This window comes from Dermacentor silvarum, chromosome 2 (assembly GCF_013339745.2).
Source record: "Dermacentor silvarum isolate Dsil-2018 chromosome 2, BIME_Dsil_1.4, whole genome shotgun sequence".
In the NCBI taxonomy this organism is placed as follows: domain Eukaryota; kingdom Metazoa; phylum Arthropoda; class Arachnida; order Ixodida; family Ixodidae; genus Dermacentor; species Dermacentor silvarum.
In genome coordinates this window covers 211,670,579-211,689,061 of record NC_051155.1, presented here as the reverse complement: position 1 = coordinate 211,689,061, position 18,483 = coordinate 211,670,579, and the positions used below count along the sequence as shown (strand labels likewise).

Genomic DNA, 18,483 nt, shown 5'->3' with positions numbered 1-18,483 from the left:
CCGCCTTAAAAATCATTGTGCGTGTACACGCAGATGAATGTTCCCTCACGTGTACAGCCATAAGTACTCGTCAAGTACGGTTTTCTTACGGAAGCGAATTAACGCTTTGGTGGCCTTGTGCATACCAGAGGTGTGCGGCCAAGGTCCGAGGACCTTTGCTTCCGAGAAAGGTCGGTCGTCTGCGCGGCGGAGACCTATTTGTACGCAGAGCATACCGCTGAGAGTCGTAGCTTGGTTAGTGGAACATAATGTGCTCTATGTGAAAAGACTACCTTAGGGATGCATTTCAGTGCCGCCATTCTGGGCTATAATTTTCTGTCGGTAACAAGCAAATGCGCGGTGCTCTACTGAAGTTCATGTGCATGAAAATGGTTGCACAGGTGCGTTCGGTGTTTCATGACCATGTTAATTTGACGTCACTGCAGTTCTCTAAGCATCGTGTGTTTCTTTTATTTTTCTCAACTGCCCTCTCTTCCGAAGACCTTCGTTCCCCCTGCTTCCGTGCACCTGCGTAGTAACATGCTGGCAAGCGTCAGCTCGCATTAACCTCGCTTTCCTTCTTTCCTGTTTCTTTTTTTATTTTTTTACATAGTTATACGGGTGTCTCCAGCACCTGGCGGTCGCGTACACTAAACAGCAAACTCTTGTTTAAACTTTTCTAAGCAAACTTGTGTGTTAGGCAGCGCTTGCGATAATGCCCAACGGTTGTACGAAATCAAACTGATTTTATTCGAGGCGCTCTATTTGCATACGGTATACATCAACTTACACCTTGTATAATATGTCATAAGCTTCTCAAAAGGTGCAAGAGAGCATGCCGAAGTGTTTCGATCGGTTTCTTTCAAGCAGTGTGCGACTTCAAGGAGAAGGAAACTTGTCGTACACAACGAACTCACATCAAAACAATAATAAATAACTCAGCAAGAGCTAAATCTTTAATATCCTGTTTATTTTCATATATATACAATGTCCATCGTAGCGCGGCCATCGTAGTTACAAATCGAAGTCTTGACGTCGTATTCAACAGCTGAAAACCGCAAACACTGAGCCACGGCCGCTGGTAGAGTCATGGTACAAATAGTTGCCGTGCACTATTTCTATACAACACTAAAAAGACATAGTGACATCGCGAATTCTCAGGCATATCATTTTTCGTTATTTACCCTCCTTCTTGCCTAGCTGTAGCGTTTCCGTCTTGAATGTCCCAATGCCCAAGCACAGAAATATATCTAAACGCGCTCTTCTAGCGCGCGAACTCAGCGGATTTCGATAGTTTCACTCCATCGCTCTTTCCGCGTGTCTCTTTAACGGCAGCGTGAGGTCAGCTTGAGCAACGTAACGTTTACACCTCTCCGTACGACGACATACAGTCTCCACACAGGCGCATTGCGCGAACAATCGCCACCCCGTATCGAGTTCCACCCCGCGGTTATAACCCCGCTTGCGTAAAAGAGATAAACGTTCCAAGCCCCGTTGGGTCAACGCTATACGCCCACGGCGCGCATCTGCCGGAGGCGGCCCGCCGGCTTTGGTCGGCTACGAGCGGCACCAGCTGCACGTGCCGAGGCAAGCACGTGCATCCGACCCATCGCCTCTGCTTTATGCGCACCGCACTCCACTTTTTCCCATCGGAAGGAGGGGACCGAAAGGGGCTAAGCTGCGCCAGCGAAAACGGCCCTCAGCAGTGCGTGGCGCTATGCTCCTCGCGAGCACCAAATCGCAGCCAGAGAGAACAGCGGCGGGGCCCGCGTGTGGCACGCGCCAGTTCCGTCTCTTTCTGCCGTCTTTTATTCTGCCCTCCTCCTCCTCCTCCCGTGTGTTGCGGCTGCTGAGGCAAGCGGCTCAACGAGTGCGTGTTGTCTGCCGACGTCCCCTCACTCTCCGCACGCGAGCGGCGTTCTTAATTTCCCTTCACCTTCGCCGCCGCCGCCGCCGAGCCATCGCCGTGCCTCTCTTCCTTCTTTCGGCGCGCGCGAGCGGCGGACTTCTCTCCGAGCGCGCAGCCTCCGGGCATCCCTCCTCCCGAGCCTCCCGGGTGAAGGATGTCGATCGCTCAAGCGGCGCGCCTGTCGAGAGCGAGGGAAGGACGCCGCGGGTTGAGGGAGGGTGAGAGTGCGTGAGTATATTGCACCGTTGAGCGAAGAGAGAAAGAGAGGGGGGGGTGCAGTCCGTGAGGACTGTAAGGACAGAGAGAGGGCAAGGTTGAACCCCCCCCCCTCCCCTCAATAGGAAGGAGAGATCGCGGAGAGGAGTGTAAAATGAAGCCAGTGTGGCTAGTGAGCGGAACGCGCTCTTCGCCACGGCAGAGGGAGAGAGAGAAAGCGAAAGCTCGGCCAGGTTTTTGCCACCCCGTCCAAATATGGTCGCGGAGCAAACGAGAGGGGGGGGGGGGGGGGCGTAGAGGAGGAAGGGAGAGGACGGAGGTATAGGGACCGGGACGGGATTTGTGGTGGTGGCCGGAGCTGGGGCCACGCGCCTCACGGCAGCCCCCAACGGTGTTTTCTCTCACTTTTTTTTTTTCTTGTCCGTTTTTTTTTTTTTTTTGTCCTTTTTCTTCCGCCTTGTTCCCCGCCCCCGCATCTGCTGAAACATACGGTTTTCACCAGCCTTCCTGCTGAGGTCTCACTGTCGGGGAACGCTGTTGCTTCTTTCGCTGCCCCGCCACCGGCCGAAACCCCCACTCCCACCGCGTCGCCGCGACGGCCAGCCTTGCGATCCCCGTCATTCCATCACTGCGCGTCGGGGCAGCTGGGAGAAGAAAGAAGCTTAACGCTGACCCTTACACAACGAATACCAAACGAACTGGTTGAAAGAATCTGTCTGACTTCTTGGTGCGACAGAACACACGCGATAGAAAGGCGAGCACGCGCACGACACCCTTGTGTTTGCGTGTGTGTCATCTTATTTCTGTCCTGCGTGATCTGTACCTCTAAAAGGTTAAGAAGGATTACCTACTAACCCGAGCCGTTAAGCAACTGAGTTGTATTTCAAACTGCTCTTGAAGTTTTCGGTGGACATATATAGCGCAATGCTAGCTGTTTACGCAGAGTTGTAGTGGTTCTTCTCCTTCATCCGCTTCCTCTTTTTCTTTTCTTCCTCTTCTACATAAAAAATCGCGGTGCGCGTTTTTTTTTTTCTTTTTTTATGGCAATAGATTTTTACACGTTTTATTATTTTCCAGCCTCCACGTTTTGAGACGATAGCGCAGTTCTCGGTTCTAAATTTTAACCCGTGCGCACTTCGCCTACAACGATATTTCCGTGGTCCAAAAAACTTTTGTCCGCTACTGTGTGTTTTGGCCAAACCAAAACAAACACTTCACAGTGTTTGTTTAGTGCAGTCTTCTTAATGTTCATTTATCGTGATTTCTACGTCAAATTTCTTACTGCCGCAGAACTGGAGTGTGACACGGTGAACACTTCCAATGCGGCATGATCGGCGTGGGCAGAGCGCGTGGACAGCTCACGCTCAGCACCGCGCACCACCAACACCCATTTCAGGGACCCTACCTCCGTATTAGTCTTGCTTGATGAATGCTGGTCCCAGCAGCAAAGTGCAGTGGCCCTTCACTCCAGCAATTCTCATTGATTGGTTGATTGATTGATTGATTGATTGATTGATTGATTGATTGATTGATTGATTGATTGATTGATTGAAATTTTCTCTCATAGCCTAATTGCAGCCTCAATTGAGGTTTGAAACCCACACGATTCTTCTTTCCAGATCTTTCACTTACTTTCCGCCACGCTTACAAATTTTTGCGGTCGCGTCAATTCAGATGACAGACTCGTAAATGGCCACGTGCGTTGTCATCAGCGCATTGACGCGCGTTGCCTGTTGAGCAATGTCATGCACTTGGAACGCGGATAGCAATTTCAGTGCTAGACGTTTAATGAAAAGATGGACATCCTTTTAGGGGCACAAAGGCATATTCATACGCTTGCGTATCCTTGCAGTCTCGCATGCAGTCGCCGGCGCTGGCTCGCCACTGTTCACGCGAGACAGCTTTCGCAGAATTATAAGTAATCATTTGTGTTATTGTCGTTCTTATGCGTGAATTTCTGTGTAAATCTGCCGTTGCTGCTTTTTCACGCTCCACATGACCATCCAATAATGTCCGCACTGAACCATACTTCAAGGATCGCACCTTGAGCTACGACATGTCCTTGGATTGGGGGCTATATACATATAGTGTCGCATGTGTTTACTGCACTACGAAGACGCTTTTAACTGTGCTGCGGAACCTGGTTTCAACTAGACGCTTTAATTCTACATTTTTCTGTGTTCTGGTGTGTTTTGTGCACCTCATGTGTCCGTCATGTGCCCTGTGCGTACCATTTCATTTCTCATCGTTCGCATCTGGAGCTACGTGCTAGAAGTGTTCGCCAGGCAAAGCTCTCAGGTTTTCATTAAATTATCTCTCTCTCTCTCTCTCTCTCTCTATATATATATATATATATATATATATATATATATATATAATCTCTCTCTTTCTTTCTCTCTCTCTCGTACTGTATTGGTATTGAACGGTGACATAAAATTCGAAATTACGCAAATTGTGGCTCCCTCTTTCGCAAACCAAAAGGATGACTTTGAACGAGAAAGCACGTGCGTATCCATTCCTTGCTGCTGCTGCAAAATGCAAGAACGCCCGTGTGCTTGCGTTGTAGTGCACGTTAAAGAACCCCAGGTGGTCAAATTTTATCCGGAGCCCTCCACTGCGGATGTGCCTCATAATCAGAACTGGTTTTGGCACGTAAAACCCGAGAAAGAAGAAGAAAAAGAAGAAGTATGCCCCATGGAGTACTACAACTACAGACTCCACAATGTAGAGATTTCGCGCACCTTAACTGCCGCGTAAAGTACTCTGCAGTAAAATCGATAGTTAGACGCTAATTCGCCTGGTCGGGAGGAGGCATAATGAAAGAAAACAGTGAAACGCCGTCCAAAAATGAAAAGGTCTGAAAAACGTTAAGACATTTCGGCTTCCACGGTGAAACGCCGTCCAAAAATGAAAAGGTAGGCGTTTGGACGGCGTTTCATTGTTTCCTTTCAAATTACTTTGCACTGTACAACATTTTTAGTGATGTGGGGGCACGTGCAGCTTCCCCGCAAGGTATGGGCAGCAATGTTATAGGTAACACGGCTTCTGGGTAATTCTCTTACGCTTTCGTAAAGCTCCTGATTGACATTCACGCTATCTACCGTATACTGCCGACACTTTTATTCAATCACAGGTATACAATAGGAAAGGTTTGAGTGAACTCGTGTGCGAGATGACAACTAAGTGTTACTGCATGAAGGTGAGCAGTCACACGTGGCAATGGAAGCGAGTGTTTACATGCGCAGCGAAGTAAACTGCAACTGCGTAAAGCATTTCTTGCGAGTGTAGTTAGACACTGGATAATTAGTCGTTCATCACATCAGTATAATTTACGGCAATTCATTTTGACTGCCCGCTCCTCACCCGCTCCTCCGCCTTGTAGAGCCAGTTCATGCGCTCATCAAAGGTTTGCGTACAATGCGAGAAGCTTTGCATTCACTGCTGTTTTCTGCCATCCTAAAATGTATTTCATAGGCGGAACAAAGGACAGCCTTATAGCTGGTGTAGGATTCCTGTCATACTACAGTTAATTCATCCTGGACGATTCCTGAAAACAACGAGATTTCTTCTATGTTCGCATTAATTAAAGACCCTAGAAATACCTGGAAGTTAGATTATGATAGCCGACGCTTTAATACATAAAACAATGGTTCGAATCCGCAAGTACGCGAGACCGCATATATATGGAACGTATAGAGTAACTAAGTTCTTTTTTTTTTTCGCCATGTTAACGTTCGTCATCAACGTGCCTCTAATTGCCACCCGCATAGCGAACGCTGCTCAGTACCGCAGATTTTTTTTCCCCCCCATTTTTCTGCCTAACCTTCCTAGAAGTCGCTCCGGCAGTAGTGCGATGTATCCGTCCGACTGCTGGCGCCGAATGCGCCACCGATAGTGCAGTTCAACGGACTCTGAGCACGCACCAGGAACGTTGGCTTGGCTCGGCTACACGCGCGTGGCGTGGCGCCGGCTGTGACTTCGCTGCGCTGGCGGCGAGGTTGCCAAGATCCTCCATCGATGTCCACGTCGTCTGCTAGCTGCGCGGCGGCGCAGACGATGCGCCGTCGCCAGGTGACGCAGAAAGCGCGCAACTCTGGCAACGTCGGCGCCAACACTGACCAACCACGCCAACCTTAAAACTTCTTGCGTGGCACTTAACGCCGCTGCTCCCTTGCGACTTCCACCTACCTCTTCTCATCTCCCTTCTTTATCATTATTTTTTCTCGCTTGATCCCCTCGGCAAGCAAAGGGGCCCTCGTCGTCTTGTTCTTTACTGTCTGTGTTCATTTTATTTTTTTTCTTTCGCTTAGCTAGTAAGTTTCGACGGACGGACCCGCCATCGCTCCCTCGAGCATCACACGCCATGAGCGGCTAAATTTAGCGTTCCGACCCCGGGCCGCGGCGGCGGGCGGCCAGCAAGCGGCAAACTTCTGCGGCGCGGTCTGAACCCCGTGCAGCCAAGCAAGAGACTCCGCAGCGCTCGGGCAAAGCGAGGGGGTACACTTGAAGTTCCTTCTCGCCCCCCAGCTCACCGCCTTTTGCAACCTTCGACGCCCTCCTCCTCTTCCTCGCACGCGGGCCTTGCACCACGGCAGCACAGGCCTCGATCTTTGTCTTCTCGCTCTTTCTCGCTTTCTCTCGTGGTGCGGTTACACGGTTCTGCCGTGGCAGCGCTGCCACCACCGCGAGGCCTTCGAGCGCCGACGGCGCGGCTCCGTCAGTCTTTCGAACTCCGGGTTGGCACGCCACGAGTCACTGTTCTCTGTTCGACCCCCCGATGCCAGCCCCCGTGGCCCCTTGATTTTGCCGCGCACGCAGCCTTTATACAATGGACGCTCTTTTCATCTGCGCTTCAGTTTCTTCGTCTGTCGAGAACCCTGACACGCACGCGAGGACTTCGACAAGCGGGACGGGCGCTCGTCGCGGTGTTCTATAGCGTCACGCGCCCACGTGACTATATCTTTTTTTTTTTTTTTTCAAGTGAAGCTTTGTATGTCTAGGCGAAATCGCCTGTGCACAGAAAACTATCATCATCAGCATTGGCTAGAGCGTCGTCGTATTCTTCCGCAGCTGGCTCGTTGGCGCCCCTCGGGTTGCGCTCGTGCTCGTGCTCGGCACGCGCTCGTGCCCCTGCTCCCGCGTTCGTCGTCGTCGTCTTCTTCCACAGCTGGCTGCGTTGCCGCTCATCATTCTAGCGTCGAATTTCACTTCTCTTCCGTCGTCGTAATGGGGAGCCCGCGTTTACGGGGGTATGAGCCGTTGCTTAAGGGGGTGTGAGCCATTCACTGTCTTACGTTTCTGGTACGGGCGAGCGAATGCTGTTAACCACGCCGCCGAGCAAACTCGAGACATCGAACGCAAGCGACAACGGCAGACTGCGGGCATACCGCACGTGACGTCGTTCTCTCCGTCGCAGCCGAACGTGTGTGTAACCTCATAATTGAGAAATACGTTAATGAACCGTCGGCGTTAACCCAGTGATAAACACCGGGGCCACACGTTTCAGCTTCGCTGGTTAATCCTCTTCACGGAGCGGAAGGGCCGACGAAGTTTTTTAAGATTGTTATCTTTTCTTTTTTTTTTTTTTTTTTTTCTTTCTTGGTTTGAATGGTTCGAGGCAGTCTGATGAGACGGGTGACACTCGTTTACGCTCTGTATGCACACCGCAGTCATAACCACTATATCTTTCCTACGACGTGACCGGACCTTTTTGGGTCGGATACCTTGCAAGGCTTGTTACGTCTACTGAATGAACATAGAGCATAGAAACGCGGAAGTCTGTTGCGTTTGCGAAGCGAGTAGGGATGCAGGGACGAGCGTTGGCGTGTTGTTCGCAGGAAACACGTAGCGGTGTGCTATGCCTGCAAGTTTGTAGCCACTATCTCCAATTGACTAACGCAGACCGTACTTGCGGAGCCTAGCTATAGATGACCGGGTAGCGAACAGGGCAGTTAACCTTAAAACGAAAGTTATAAAGCACGGTTTATAATATTTCGAAGAGAGAGAGAGAGAGATAAATGAGATGCGAAAGACGGGAAGGTTAACCAGAGAATAGATATCCAGTTTGCTACATTGCACTGGGGAAGGGTTAAGGGGAGACAGAAGGGTTAAAAAAAAGAATCCGCCAGGTATAGACTAAAAAACGAGAACGAGAGAAAAGAAACCCACACACGCATAACGCACCAGCAACGGAAACTCAAGGTTGCTTAAGGAATCTGGCTGATGAATGTATAATGAAAGAATGCTATGATAGGCTTAATTGCGTCTTTCTGTTGATGTTCATAGCCTAGCTGCACTCGGGTAGTTTCGAAAGAACCTACCTGCTCAACATGATCACCATTTCCCCCTGTGAAAAGGTGACGGAAGAAATCAATGCAGGTGTACAGAACGATTCTGTTGGCGTACCTGAATCGCTGGCTTTCTTATCTAACACCAACGCGTACTCCCAATCTGGAGTTCGGTTCACGTGATCCCTTGACACCTGGGATTTTTGTTTACAAATGATGTGTCAAACTCGAGACATTGCAAGAGTGAGTACAAAAAAGGGAGACAATACATGAAGAAACACCAACGAATTAAATGGTTGGGCAATTTCTTCGCAAACTCGGGAGGTGATAGCTTCCGCAGGGAACCACCTATATAGGTTGTTCCATACTTCAATTGTGAGTGGAAAAAGATGAGAACCTGAAACAATCCAGGTGACACTTGAAATGATGAATGCTAAGCGCGTCTGTTCTATATATATATATATATATATATATATATATATATATATATATATATATATATATATAGGTAGAACGTGCACAATTTGTGCAGCATGAAGGTGAGAATTTACGATCATATTGATTGAAAATGAACCGCACTGCCTACTTTTGGCCAGATTCGAGACTACATACGCCGGGTGCACAACGAAGTGACAAAACAACTGACGCGTATTCAAGAACACGCCTCATAAGAGATTTATACGCTGCTAGTTGAGTCACCGTATGCACTAAACAAATTGAGCTTACTCCTGCTGTACGAGAGATACAGTAGCCACGTACACGTCTATACTGACGGATTGACACCATCGACCAGTTCAGAGGTGCTGTGTTTATACCGACGAGAGGAATAACACTGTGATTCAAGACGTCACATGTCCCCGATGTCCACGGCTGCAGAACTCACAGTTCTGCGCAGTGCACTTCAATTCATTGACTCGGAGAGCCCTGGTACACGGGCCGTGTTTTCCGACTCGAGAGCGGCCTTGCACAGTATGCAGTCAGTTCTCCTACGTGGAGCTCACGAACAGCTAACGTACGAAATGAAGCTAACGTCAAGCTTCACCACGACTTCAAATAGAAAGGCCACGAAATTATTTTCCAGTGGCTACCTGGCCAATGCGGAATCAGTGGAAATGATCACGCTTACAAAGCTGCCCTTGAGTCACAACAAGAACAACACAGCGTGCCCATTCCTCGTTCCAGGTCAGATGCTGCAATGCAGCTTCGTCACAGCTGGCACTCTAGCTCTCTTTAACAGAGTGGAACACCCCAAATATAAGGCGCACCAGGTTACACGAACTGAATCCTTTGCTCCAACTTCGACCTCCACCCGGCCTTCACCGACGTGAGACATCGATTCCTATACCGGCTGTGGTTGGGAGTCGCTTTCACGAAGGCGTACACTACTTTGATTGGAATGACCGACAGTGCTGCGTGCTACGTCTGCGGCGGGGTAGAGAACACCGAACACTTATTGTGTCACTGCGATCTATTTCAGTCGGAAAGACAAACATTATCTATCGCATTGCGCGACTAGACCACCGGCCGTTGTCCGTGCAGGTGCTGCTTGAAGACGCACCGTCTCCATGGCTCGTCGGCCCACAAGGCTGTGAAGGCAATTTTGTCTTTCTTGAGGACGACTGGCCTATGTGAACGCCTTTGACTTGCTCGGGTCCTCCGTGTGCGTGCGCGAGCTCACCGTGTCCTTCCTCCCCCCCCCCCCCCTCCTCTCTCTATCTCATCTATCTATTCCCTCTTTCCCGTCCCCCAGAGTAGGGTAGCCAACCAGACGCATTTCTGGTTAACATCCCTGCCTTCTCTCTCTCTCTTTCCTCCTCCTCCTAGTTTACGTTCCTTAGTTGCGTCTTTAGAGTTCGCTTTAAGTAACCCAATTTTCCAAGTGATTCTGAATATACTGAGTCAACATGTTTGTGTCATTTCAGGTCGGGGGAAAATGTTGCGCCAAGATATTTGAACTGACTGACGCAGTCTGAGCTGTGTTAAGAACTTCCATATGCGAATGTCAATGGTTGCTTTTTTTTTTTTTTTTTTGTAATATATCTTTACTGCGTTCAAGTGGATTTCCATCTGCCACGTCTTGCTCCACTCACAGAAAGACAGTTGTTGCCGCTGTTGCCAGATTTTAATTTATCCGTATCTCTAAGCAAACTTCTATTTCTCTTGTAAGTGAAATGGAGTAGTCGGTTGTCCACTGCCAACAACCTCTCAAGTTTGACCCCATTTAACCCTACCTACCTGCTATGCTAGAAGCGCCTTAGTAGCCATAGGGACCATAGTAGCGTGCAGTGTGGAGGCAGCACACCGCCACGGTTCAAAAATGCCCCTCAGCTCCAGACACGTGTCGTGGCGCACCGTTAGTGTCATTTAAAACAACCCTCGGGAATGTAACGCGTCTGAAAATGCAAACGCTTCATGTGAAGCTTCATAATGAAGCTTTACAAGTTCATGCGTCTATTCGATTGACTGATGTCTCAATTAAAACACAGTGACTGTGAGAGACGCTGTAATGAAGAGTGCGTGATTAATTTGACCGCCCATGATTCTTTGAACTGCACTTAGTGTCCTGTATACACGACGATTCTAGCATTCCGCCACCATCTGAATGCGCCTGTCACGACTGAGAATCGAACGCACGACCTCGAGCTCAGAAGCACAGCACCATTGCCACCGAGCCGGCGCTGCGGGTCACGTGGAGATAACACCTCATTAAATATTTACTCACGGCTGCTTCTTCAGCGAGTAGAGCTACACGAAAGCGCCTCGCTTTTCTGGAACAAACACTTCACCACCAGTCGGGACAGCAAGCGGAAGCGGATCCGTTGGCCCTGCGACGTGAGTCATCGCCTTGGGCGTCGCGCTGGCCAAAGGACCACCGCTGAGCGCGAGCGAACAGCCCTCGGAGCGCACGGTGCAAAGTTGGCTTCGCGTGTGCAACGATCTCGTCAGCCAGGCGTCGCTAAGCCGCTGCGGGTGCTCGGATCGGCGGTGTTGCGCGCGAGCGATCAACCCGACGTCGACCGCGAACCCTCGTCTCCGCACGTCTCAGCGTTGAAAGCCCCGAGCGCAGTCGTCGCGAATCGGGGCCATCCCGTGCATGCCCCAGACGCCGTCCACGTGGGACGGCCGCTGATGCTCCGGCGTTCTCCGCATGGTCCGGCAGCAGCTGCCGGAAACTGCGAGCGGCGAGATGTATTCAAAAAACGTTTGTCGGCACACCGCGGAGAAGGACACCCGGCCCGGATGTGGATGGTGTAGTAGTATTTTACGTGCACCGTGCAGCATTGCGGTAGCTATACAGAACGTGAGGCGGTAGCATCAGTGTGCGGCTGAATGTAGTGCCAAGTTTCGTCAAAGCTTGCGGTATTCTCCGCAACTACCGGCGTAACAGGTGCTTGTTCTCGGAGATGGTCTAGATATGCGTTTGTGACGTAGTGCGTTGCACGAACACCACTTTGAGTGCGCGCGGAGCATTGCGGCTGCTACAGAACGAGCTGTGAGGCTGTCCCAACAGTCCACGAGAGAATGTATAGTGCCAAGTCTCGTCAGTTTTCGGCGTCCTTCGCAAGCGTAGCAAGTGCTTGCTCTTGGAAATGAGCTAATTTCTTTGAGGACTCGTGACATTAATGTGCAAGACATTTGCAGTGTGCTTGTTTATAATAGTCGGGCAATCCTGGCTGAGTTGAGTCAGCATTTCTTTCCTATCATGTCAGTATAGATAATCTCTGCTCCTACTTCTCACACGCACTTTCTTTCACCACCTTCTGCAACTGAAGAACCTGCACGTGGCCTCAATCCCTCCGATGCAGTAGAGTGTACTAGACTAGTACACTCTAGATACAGTCTACCTAGAAGAGAACAGAATTCGTGCTTTATGTTTGCGGCCCTTCGCGGGACACATGCACGCTCATCAATATCAGTTCAACCTATTGCCGCCCATGGCACACCGTCGTCTGGTCACCGTCGTCTGGTTAAAAAAAAAAGAAAAAGATGAATATAGGTATGGCATTAGACAAAATAAGAACAAGAGGTTGGTGGCACAACCCACCGCACCGTTTCAAAGGGGACGCTCATAACATCCATCTATCCATCCCCGACAGCATGCAAACTACGAGGCCGCGAACGTTTGCGTTTGTGTGTGACTTGGAGGCTACGCAGAGAGTGCACGTTCGTCAGCGTGACTGGCTTATGCCCGACTCCCTCGCAAGAGTTTGTGTTTCTTTCTTGCAACAAAACGCGAAGATAGTCAGACAGACAAATAGCAGAAAATAAAATAAAATGGTGTTTTCTTATTGTCTACGTGTGTTAGCGCAATTGTTTCAAAGATGAATGCATATACCAACATGCCAAAAATTCTGTTTTTCAGCATACAGACACCAATCTGCATGCGGCTCCTCATAGTACGTAGAAAGTCAATGACCTATGATCTAGACAGCTTATAAAGTTATACGTCAATTTACGGTAACAAAGCCCAGCTGCTGTCTTAGTTAAATTCCCTCCCTAGATTCCTATGCCTCTGTCTGTAGACCGCATATAGGCAGTCGATGAACTTCTGCCCTTGTACGCTATTAAACTTTGACAATACAATACATTTTGTCATGTATATAGACAATGAAAAAGCTTATAGATGCAAAGTACTTTATAAAACGTATCAATGCAGTATGCAAGGCCTTATAATATATTTATGCAAGGGCTTCGAGAGCTGGGAATCTACTAAAATATAACACGAATAATTGGAGCCTTTTCATTGTTTAATCATTCGATTAATCGCATTTGTAAATTTACATACGAGAGCAACAAAAAAATCTACTCTCTGGACTCTCAAAAAATACTCTCTGGACCCAACCCTAAGCCTTCGAGTACCATCAAGGCTTCGCCGAGGAGACGCAACCCTTTTGTGACGATTATGGTTGGGCGTTGCGTTTACCAACGCCTATGCGTTTCCGCTTAGGAATAAAGTCCCTAAAAAAAATTTTTTAGGGACTTTACTTAGGAATGGCCGACAGCGCAGCCTGTGACCACTGCGGCAATGATGAATCGATCGAAGATATTTTGTGCGACTTCCCGCAGTACAGTGCACAGAGACAATCTCTCAACAACGCGTTCAACCAATTGGACGACCGGCCTCTGTCGGAAGAAAGAATTCTCAACCACAGACTAGACTTAACGTCACAGAAGAAAGCCGTGCAGGCGCTTCTGCGCTTCTTGCGAGCCACCAGCTTATCTGAACGACTGTGATCAGAACGCTCTTCCAGCGTGTGCGGTTTTTTTTTTTTTTCACTCTCTCTCTGTCTCTGTCCTTTTTCTAACCCTTATGCTCCCTATCCCAGTGCAGGGTAGCAAACCGGATTCTAACATCTGGCTAACCTCCCTGCCTTCTCTCTCTCTCTTCGAGAAGGTTGACACTTTGCTTGAGATGTACGGTTGTATCGTCACCGACAACGAAATATAAATGTGTATAGTTCCATTTAAAGCACCACCAGATAACGCGGTAAGCCAGAATACGAAGTGAACGCGAGGAACCGTCATGTGGTGTTAAACCTCTACCTATGTGTTCAGGAAAACAAGGGCGCTTGTGTGTGAACTGGTGTGAACAAACTGGATTAGACTATCTGCCCACATACATAGTAGAGGTGCTGATGTGAGCGTGTGCTCGTGCCATCTTTTTTCAGGTTCGTAAGAGAATGGTTGACAATAAGAACTGACCTTCAAAGGTATTGTCACAATGATGTAAAGCCAGCAGACAATGAAACCAGAAAAGCATAGGGTAAATTTCTTTTTATTTTGTTCATTGAAATGTACAAACTATAAAGCAAAGCCAACTGAAGGTGGAGGAAAAAAAAAAGACTTGCCGCAAGCGGGAACCGAACACACGTCTTTTGATTGATTGATTGATTGGTTGATTGATTTAGTTTTATTGGTTTTTCTTTCTTTTACACAAAGTTTGTAAACACTGACTACAGCGCACGAAGATGTGGGTGCGGTTTGAAATGTAACTACACATTTATTTTTCGCGGGGCTTCCTCTTCTTGTCGCTCATTAAAAGGTCCTGTGTCACTTGGAGTTTGCCGGGCCTGAGGAGACTGAAGCATTCATCGGTTGATCAGAAGGCTAATCGAATATTCGCCCAGCCCCATACTCTATAACCACAGCGCGCTTCTCACTCTGGTCGTTCACACTCGCGGCTCGCGAATTCACGGCAACATCGCAAAGAAACGGATCGCAGGCCAACGCACTGTTCGCATTCAACGCGGCCCGCATTGCCCTCTGCACCGACGCCTCGCGATGCTTCGTCAGCGGCACGTCACACTGCACGCGAGGGAAACGTTTCCGAGGCCGGCAGAAAAGCGGGGGGTCCCGCTAGGAGAAACGGTTTTTGTGTTTACGCTCTTCTCCCCCGTCCCAATACCGCGTGCGCTGCTTTCCTCGGCAGCAGAGAGGCGTGCATGAATATCCTAGATTCTAGGTCGAACTCGTAAAAACGACAACCGCCTCCCCCCCTGCTTCGACCGCGGTCGAACAGCCGCTACACCGCAGCCCCGAGCCGCGTAGCACGTCCTGCCCCGCTCCGTAGTATGCACGGGAAACAGAAAACACAAACAAAAATACGAAACTCTGGCTTGTGGATGACTGACAAGCGGTGGAGCAGCTGAGAAGCAGGAGTTGATGAAAGGAGAGGGGCATCCGCTTCTACTCGACTTTCTTTCTTTCTTTCTTTCTTTCTTTCTTTCTTTCTTTCTTTCTTTCTTTCTTTCTTTCTTTCTTTCTTTCTTTCTTTCTTTCTCGCTTTCTTTTTTTCTTTCGCATTTACGTTCTGTTCCCCACTTGGCCTGCAAACAGTGTACTTTAATTTCGCTTTCTTGATGGTCGTTGTTTGTTCGCCTTTAATGGTTTTCTTCATTCTTGAGAGAGAGAGAGAGAGAGATTGAAGCACAGGAAAGGCAGGGATGTTAACCAGAATAAAGTACGGTTTGCTACCCTGCACGGAGGGAAATGGCAAAATATATTTAAAGAGATATGAAGGCGGAAAAACGAGTAGCGAAACGGACATGGTGGGACAAGGTATGCGAAGGGGAGCGGAGCACTATGACAACGAGAAATCAGTGCGAGATCTTGCGCGGGCTGATCTTTTTTTTTTAATATTTGCTGTCTCGCGGCTCAATCCTTTATTCGTAAACCTGGGAACGATGCTCTGTATGTGAAAAAATAACAGTCTTGAATACATCGTGTTGCGTTGTCACTGGGCGCCGTATATTCGAAGTTGACCTCCTCACCCCGCACACGACACCCTGCAGTCTGTTTGCGTCTGTTTCATCTTGTAATACAGGGTGACTGTGCGAGCATGCAGCTTCCCTCGGGCAAACGAAAACGAAGCAGTTGTCATAATGCACATGCATTAAGCGGTACTGAACGTTCATTCTGAGAAAGGAACATTCTTAATAGCAGCATCTGCGCCGAAAGCGAGAGGCACCATAAAAAAGAAGGCACTCTAAATAGATGTCATGGAAACCTGAAGAAAAGATGAAACGCGTCATTGTGGAATTTCCCGAAAATGGTCATCTCGCTTCATCAATTCTGTCGACTAACGCTCGCCCATCCGGAATCTTTGTGTTATTCATTTGTCATTCTGGCTTTGTCGATCGTTTTGGAAGCACCGGGTGATCCTATGTTGCCGGAAGTCGGTACAGTCCTTGTCGCAACTACGCAGGACACTTAACGTCTCATCAATCGCCAGAGTGCACACGACGCGGCCCAACGACCCGACTCCCACAATACGCCAGTAGAAATACTAATAAGATAATACATTTGAGTGTTGATATGCTCGTGTATTCATACGAAATATTTTCAACCACGTAATGCGACACGCACGGCGCTTCATGCAATTGGCAAGGTATTTATACAAACCGCAAGGCGGTGATACAGTCATCGGCGAGACACTAGACAGTTTTAATGTAGCGTAAATTAATATACGAAGGTCGCACCCGAACCGTCATTCCCCTGATACTATTCTTTTTTAGAACACTTCGTCGGGATCTTCACCATCGTCGTCGTCACCGGCCAACTGACACCATCTTATGCGTGCAATTCCTGTTACTTCATCTCATCCTTCTGTCCCCTCTTTCCCGTCCCCCAGAGTAGGGTAGCCAACCAGACGCATTTCTGGTTAACATCCCTGCCTCGCCTCTTTCTCTCCTCCTCATCCCACACCCTAGTCATCTGCCGTACCCGACAACGCTTCCATTATCTTCGTTGCAGATGTGCGGAATTCGTAACGAAAGAAGCTGCTCATATCTCTTTCACCGCACGTTGTCTCTCAATGCGGGCTCAATCGGGCTTCATGTCCTTGCGTCATCGCACAACTAAAGCATGCTGCTGGCCCGGTATGAGCTTGCGTTTTGCACATCAAACCATGCTCGCGCTATGTAATGGCCGTAAAGTTAGTGGTGGTGGTGGTGGTGGTGGAAAACTTTTATTGAGAAGGCCCGAAGTAATGAAAATTAAAAAGCAGCGTTGTGGGCGGCCTTCAGGCTGCCGGTTGTGGCGTCCAGGCCGTGCCTAGTCGCGACGTCCTCTGCCCAGGTCACCAGCCGGAGTTGGAGATCCGGCTCGGTGCTGGACAAAGCAGCCTCCCACTGCTGCGGACTGGTTAGGTGCCAAGAGGCAGGGGGCAAGTGTGCCGGGCAGGAGAATAAGATGTGATCGTAATCGGCGCGGGAGCTGTCACATAAGCGGCAGGCCGGCGAGTACGTCCCGGGGTGGAAGAGGGCAAGACGTGCAGGAGTAAGAAAGGTGTGGGCCTGAAGGTGGCGCCACAAGTGTTGGTGGTGCTGGGAAAGGGATTTGTGCGGTGGGGGGAAGGTGAGACGAGATAGGCGGTAGTTCAAGGTGATATCGTGGTACGTGAGGAGCGCATCGCGCGTATCCATTCCCGGCGGGGGCGGGCTTGCTCGGTCAGTCGAATCGCGAGCGATGGAATTGGCCACCTCGTTGCCAGGATGGGCCGCGTGAGCGGGCACCCAGATGATTTGGATTGGGCGAGAGGGAACAGTGTCGGAACGCAAGATACCGGAGGCCGGGGATGCCACCCGTCCAACCGCGTAGTTGTAGACTGCAGGCTTGGAATCACTGAAAATGTATTCCGCGGAGGTTTGCGTGATGGCAAGGGCAATAGCTGCCTCTTCGGCCTCGACCGAGGTCGAAGTGTATACTGAGGCAGTAAGAGTGGGTCGAAAAGAGTTGTCAGTGACTGCAAGGGCATGGGCTGGGTAGTGGCGGTACGGGGCGGCATCCACGTAAGCCACGGCGGGTTGCCGTTCGTACTGACGCCAGAGCGCGGAGGCTCGCGCTGCTCTACGGGACGGGTGGTGTTCAGGGTGCATATTCTTAGGGAGGGATTAACGGTTAGCAGGGAGTAGACGTGGGAAGGGATGGGCAGTGAGATGGGAAGAGGGGTAAGAGGGGAGAGTTTAAGGGTAGAGAGAAGTGCGCGACCAGGCCGAGTGCGGGAGAGACGGAGGAGCTGGGCCGTGCGATGGGCCTCCGTCAGCTCTGTAAAGGAGTTGTGGACGCCCATCGACAGTAACCGAGCCGTTGAAGTAGATGTGGGAAGAGACAGGGCCGACTTATATGCCTGACGAATGAGGCTGTTGACTTTGTCTTCCTCGGTGCGTGAAAGGAAAATATACGGAAGAGAATAGATGAAGCGGCTGAGAACGAAGGCCTGGACTAGGCGGCGGAGGTCGTGTTCGCGCATGCCGTGGTGACGGTTGGCAATGCGGCGTATTAGGCGGATGGTCTGGTGTACAGTGTTTGTGAGTCGAGTGATGAGGGTGGTGTGCTTGCCATTGGACTGAAGAAAGAGTCCGAGAATGCGGAGAGTAGAGACGAGGGGAATGGGTGTGCCGTCAAGGGAGACTGTGAGTGGAGAAGGCGACAGGGGGGCCATCCCCCGAGGCAGAAAGAGCAAAAGCTCCGATTTGGCCGGGGAGCAGCTCAACCCGACAGACCGGGCGTGAGTCGCCACCGCGTCCACGCCCGCCTGGAGAGTGGTCTCCATGTCGCCAAGATTGCCGGTGGTCACCCATGGTGATGTCC

At 49.9% G+C, this 18,483-nt stretch overlaps 1 protein-coding gene across 1 annotated transcript in view; it reads left to right on the top strand.

The window, feature by feature from the left end:
• LOC119442559 (myocyte-specific enhancer factor 2) overlaps window positions 1-18,483 on the top strand; it is a 280,845-nt gene that overhangs the window by 94,330 nt on the left and 168,032 nt on the right. The window lies entirely within an intron of this gene.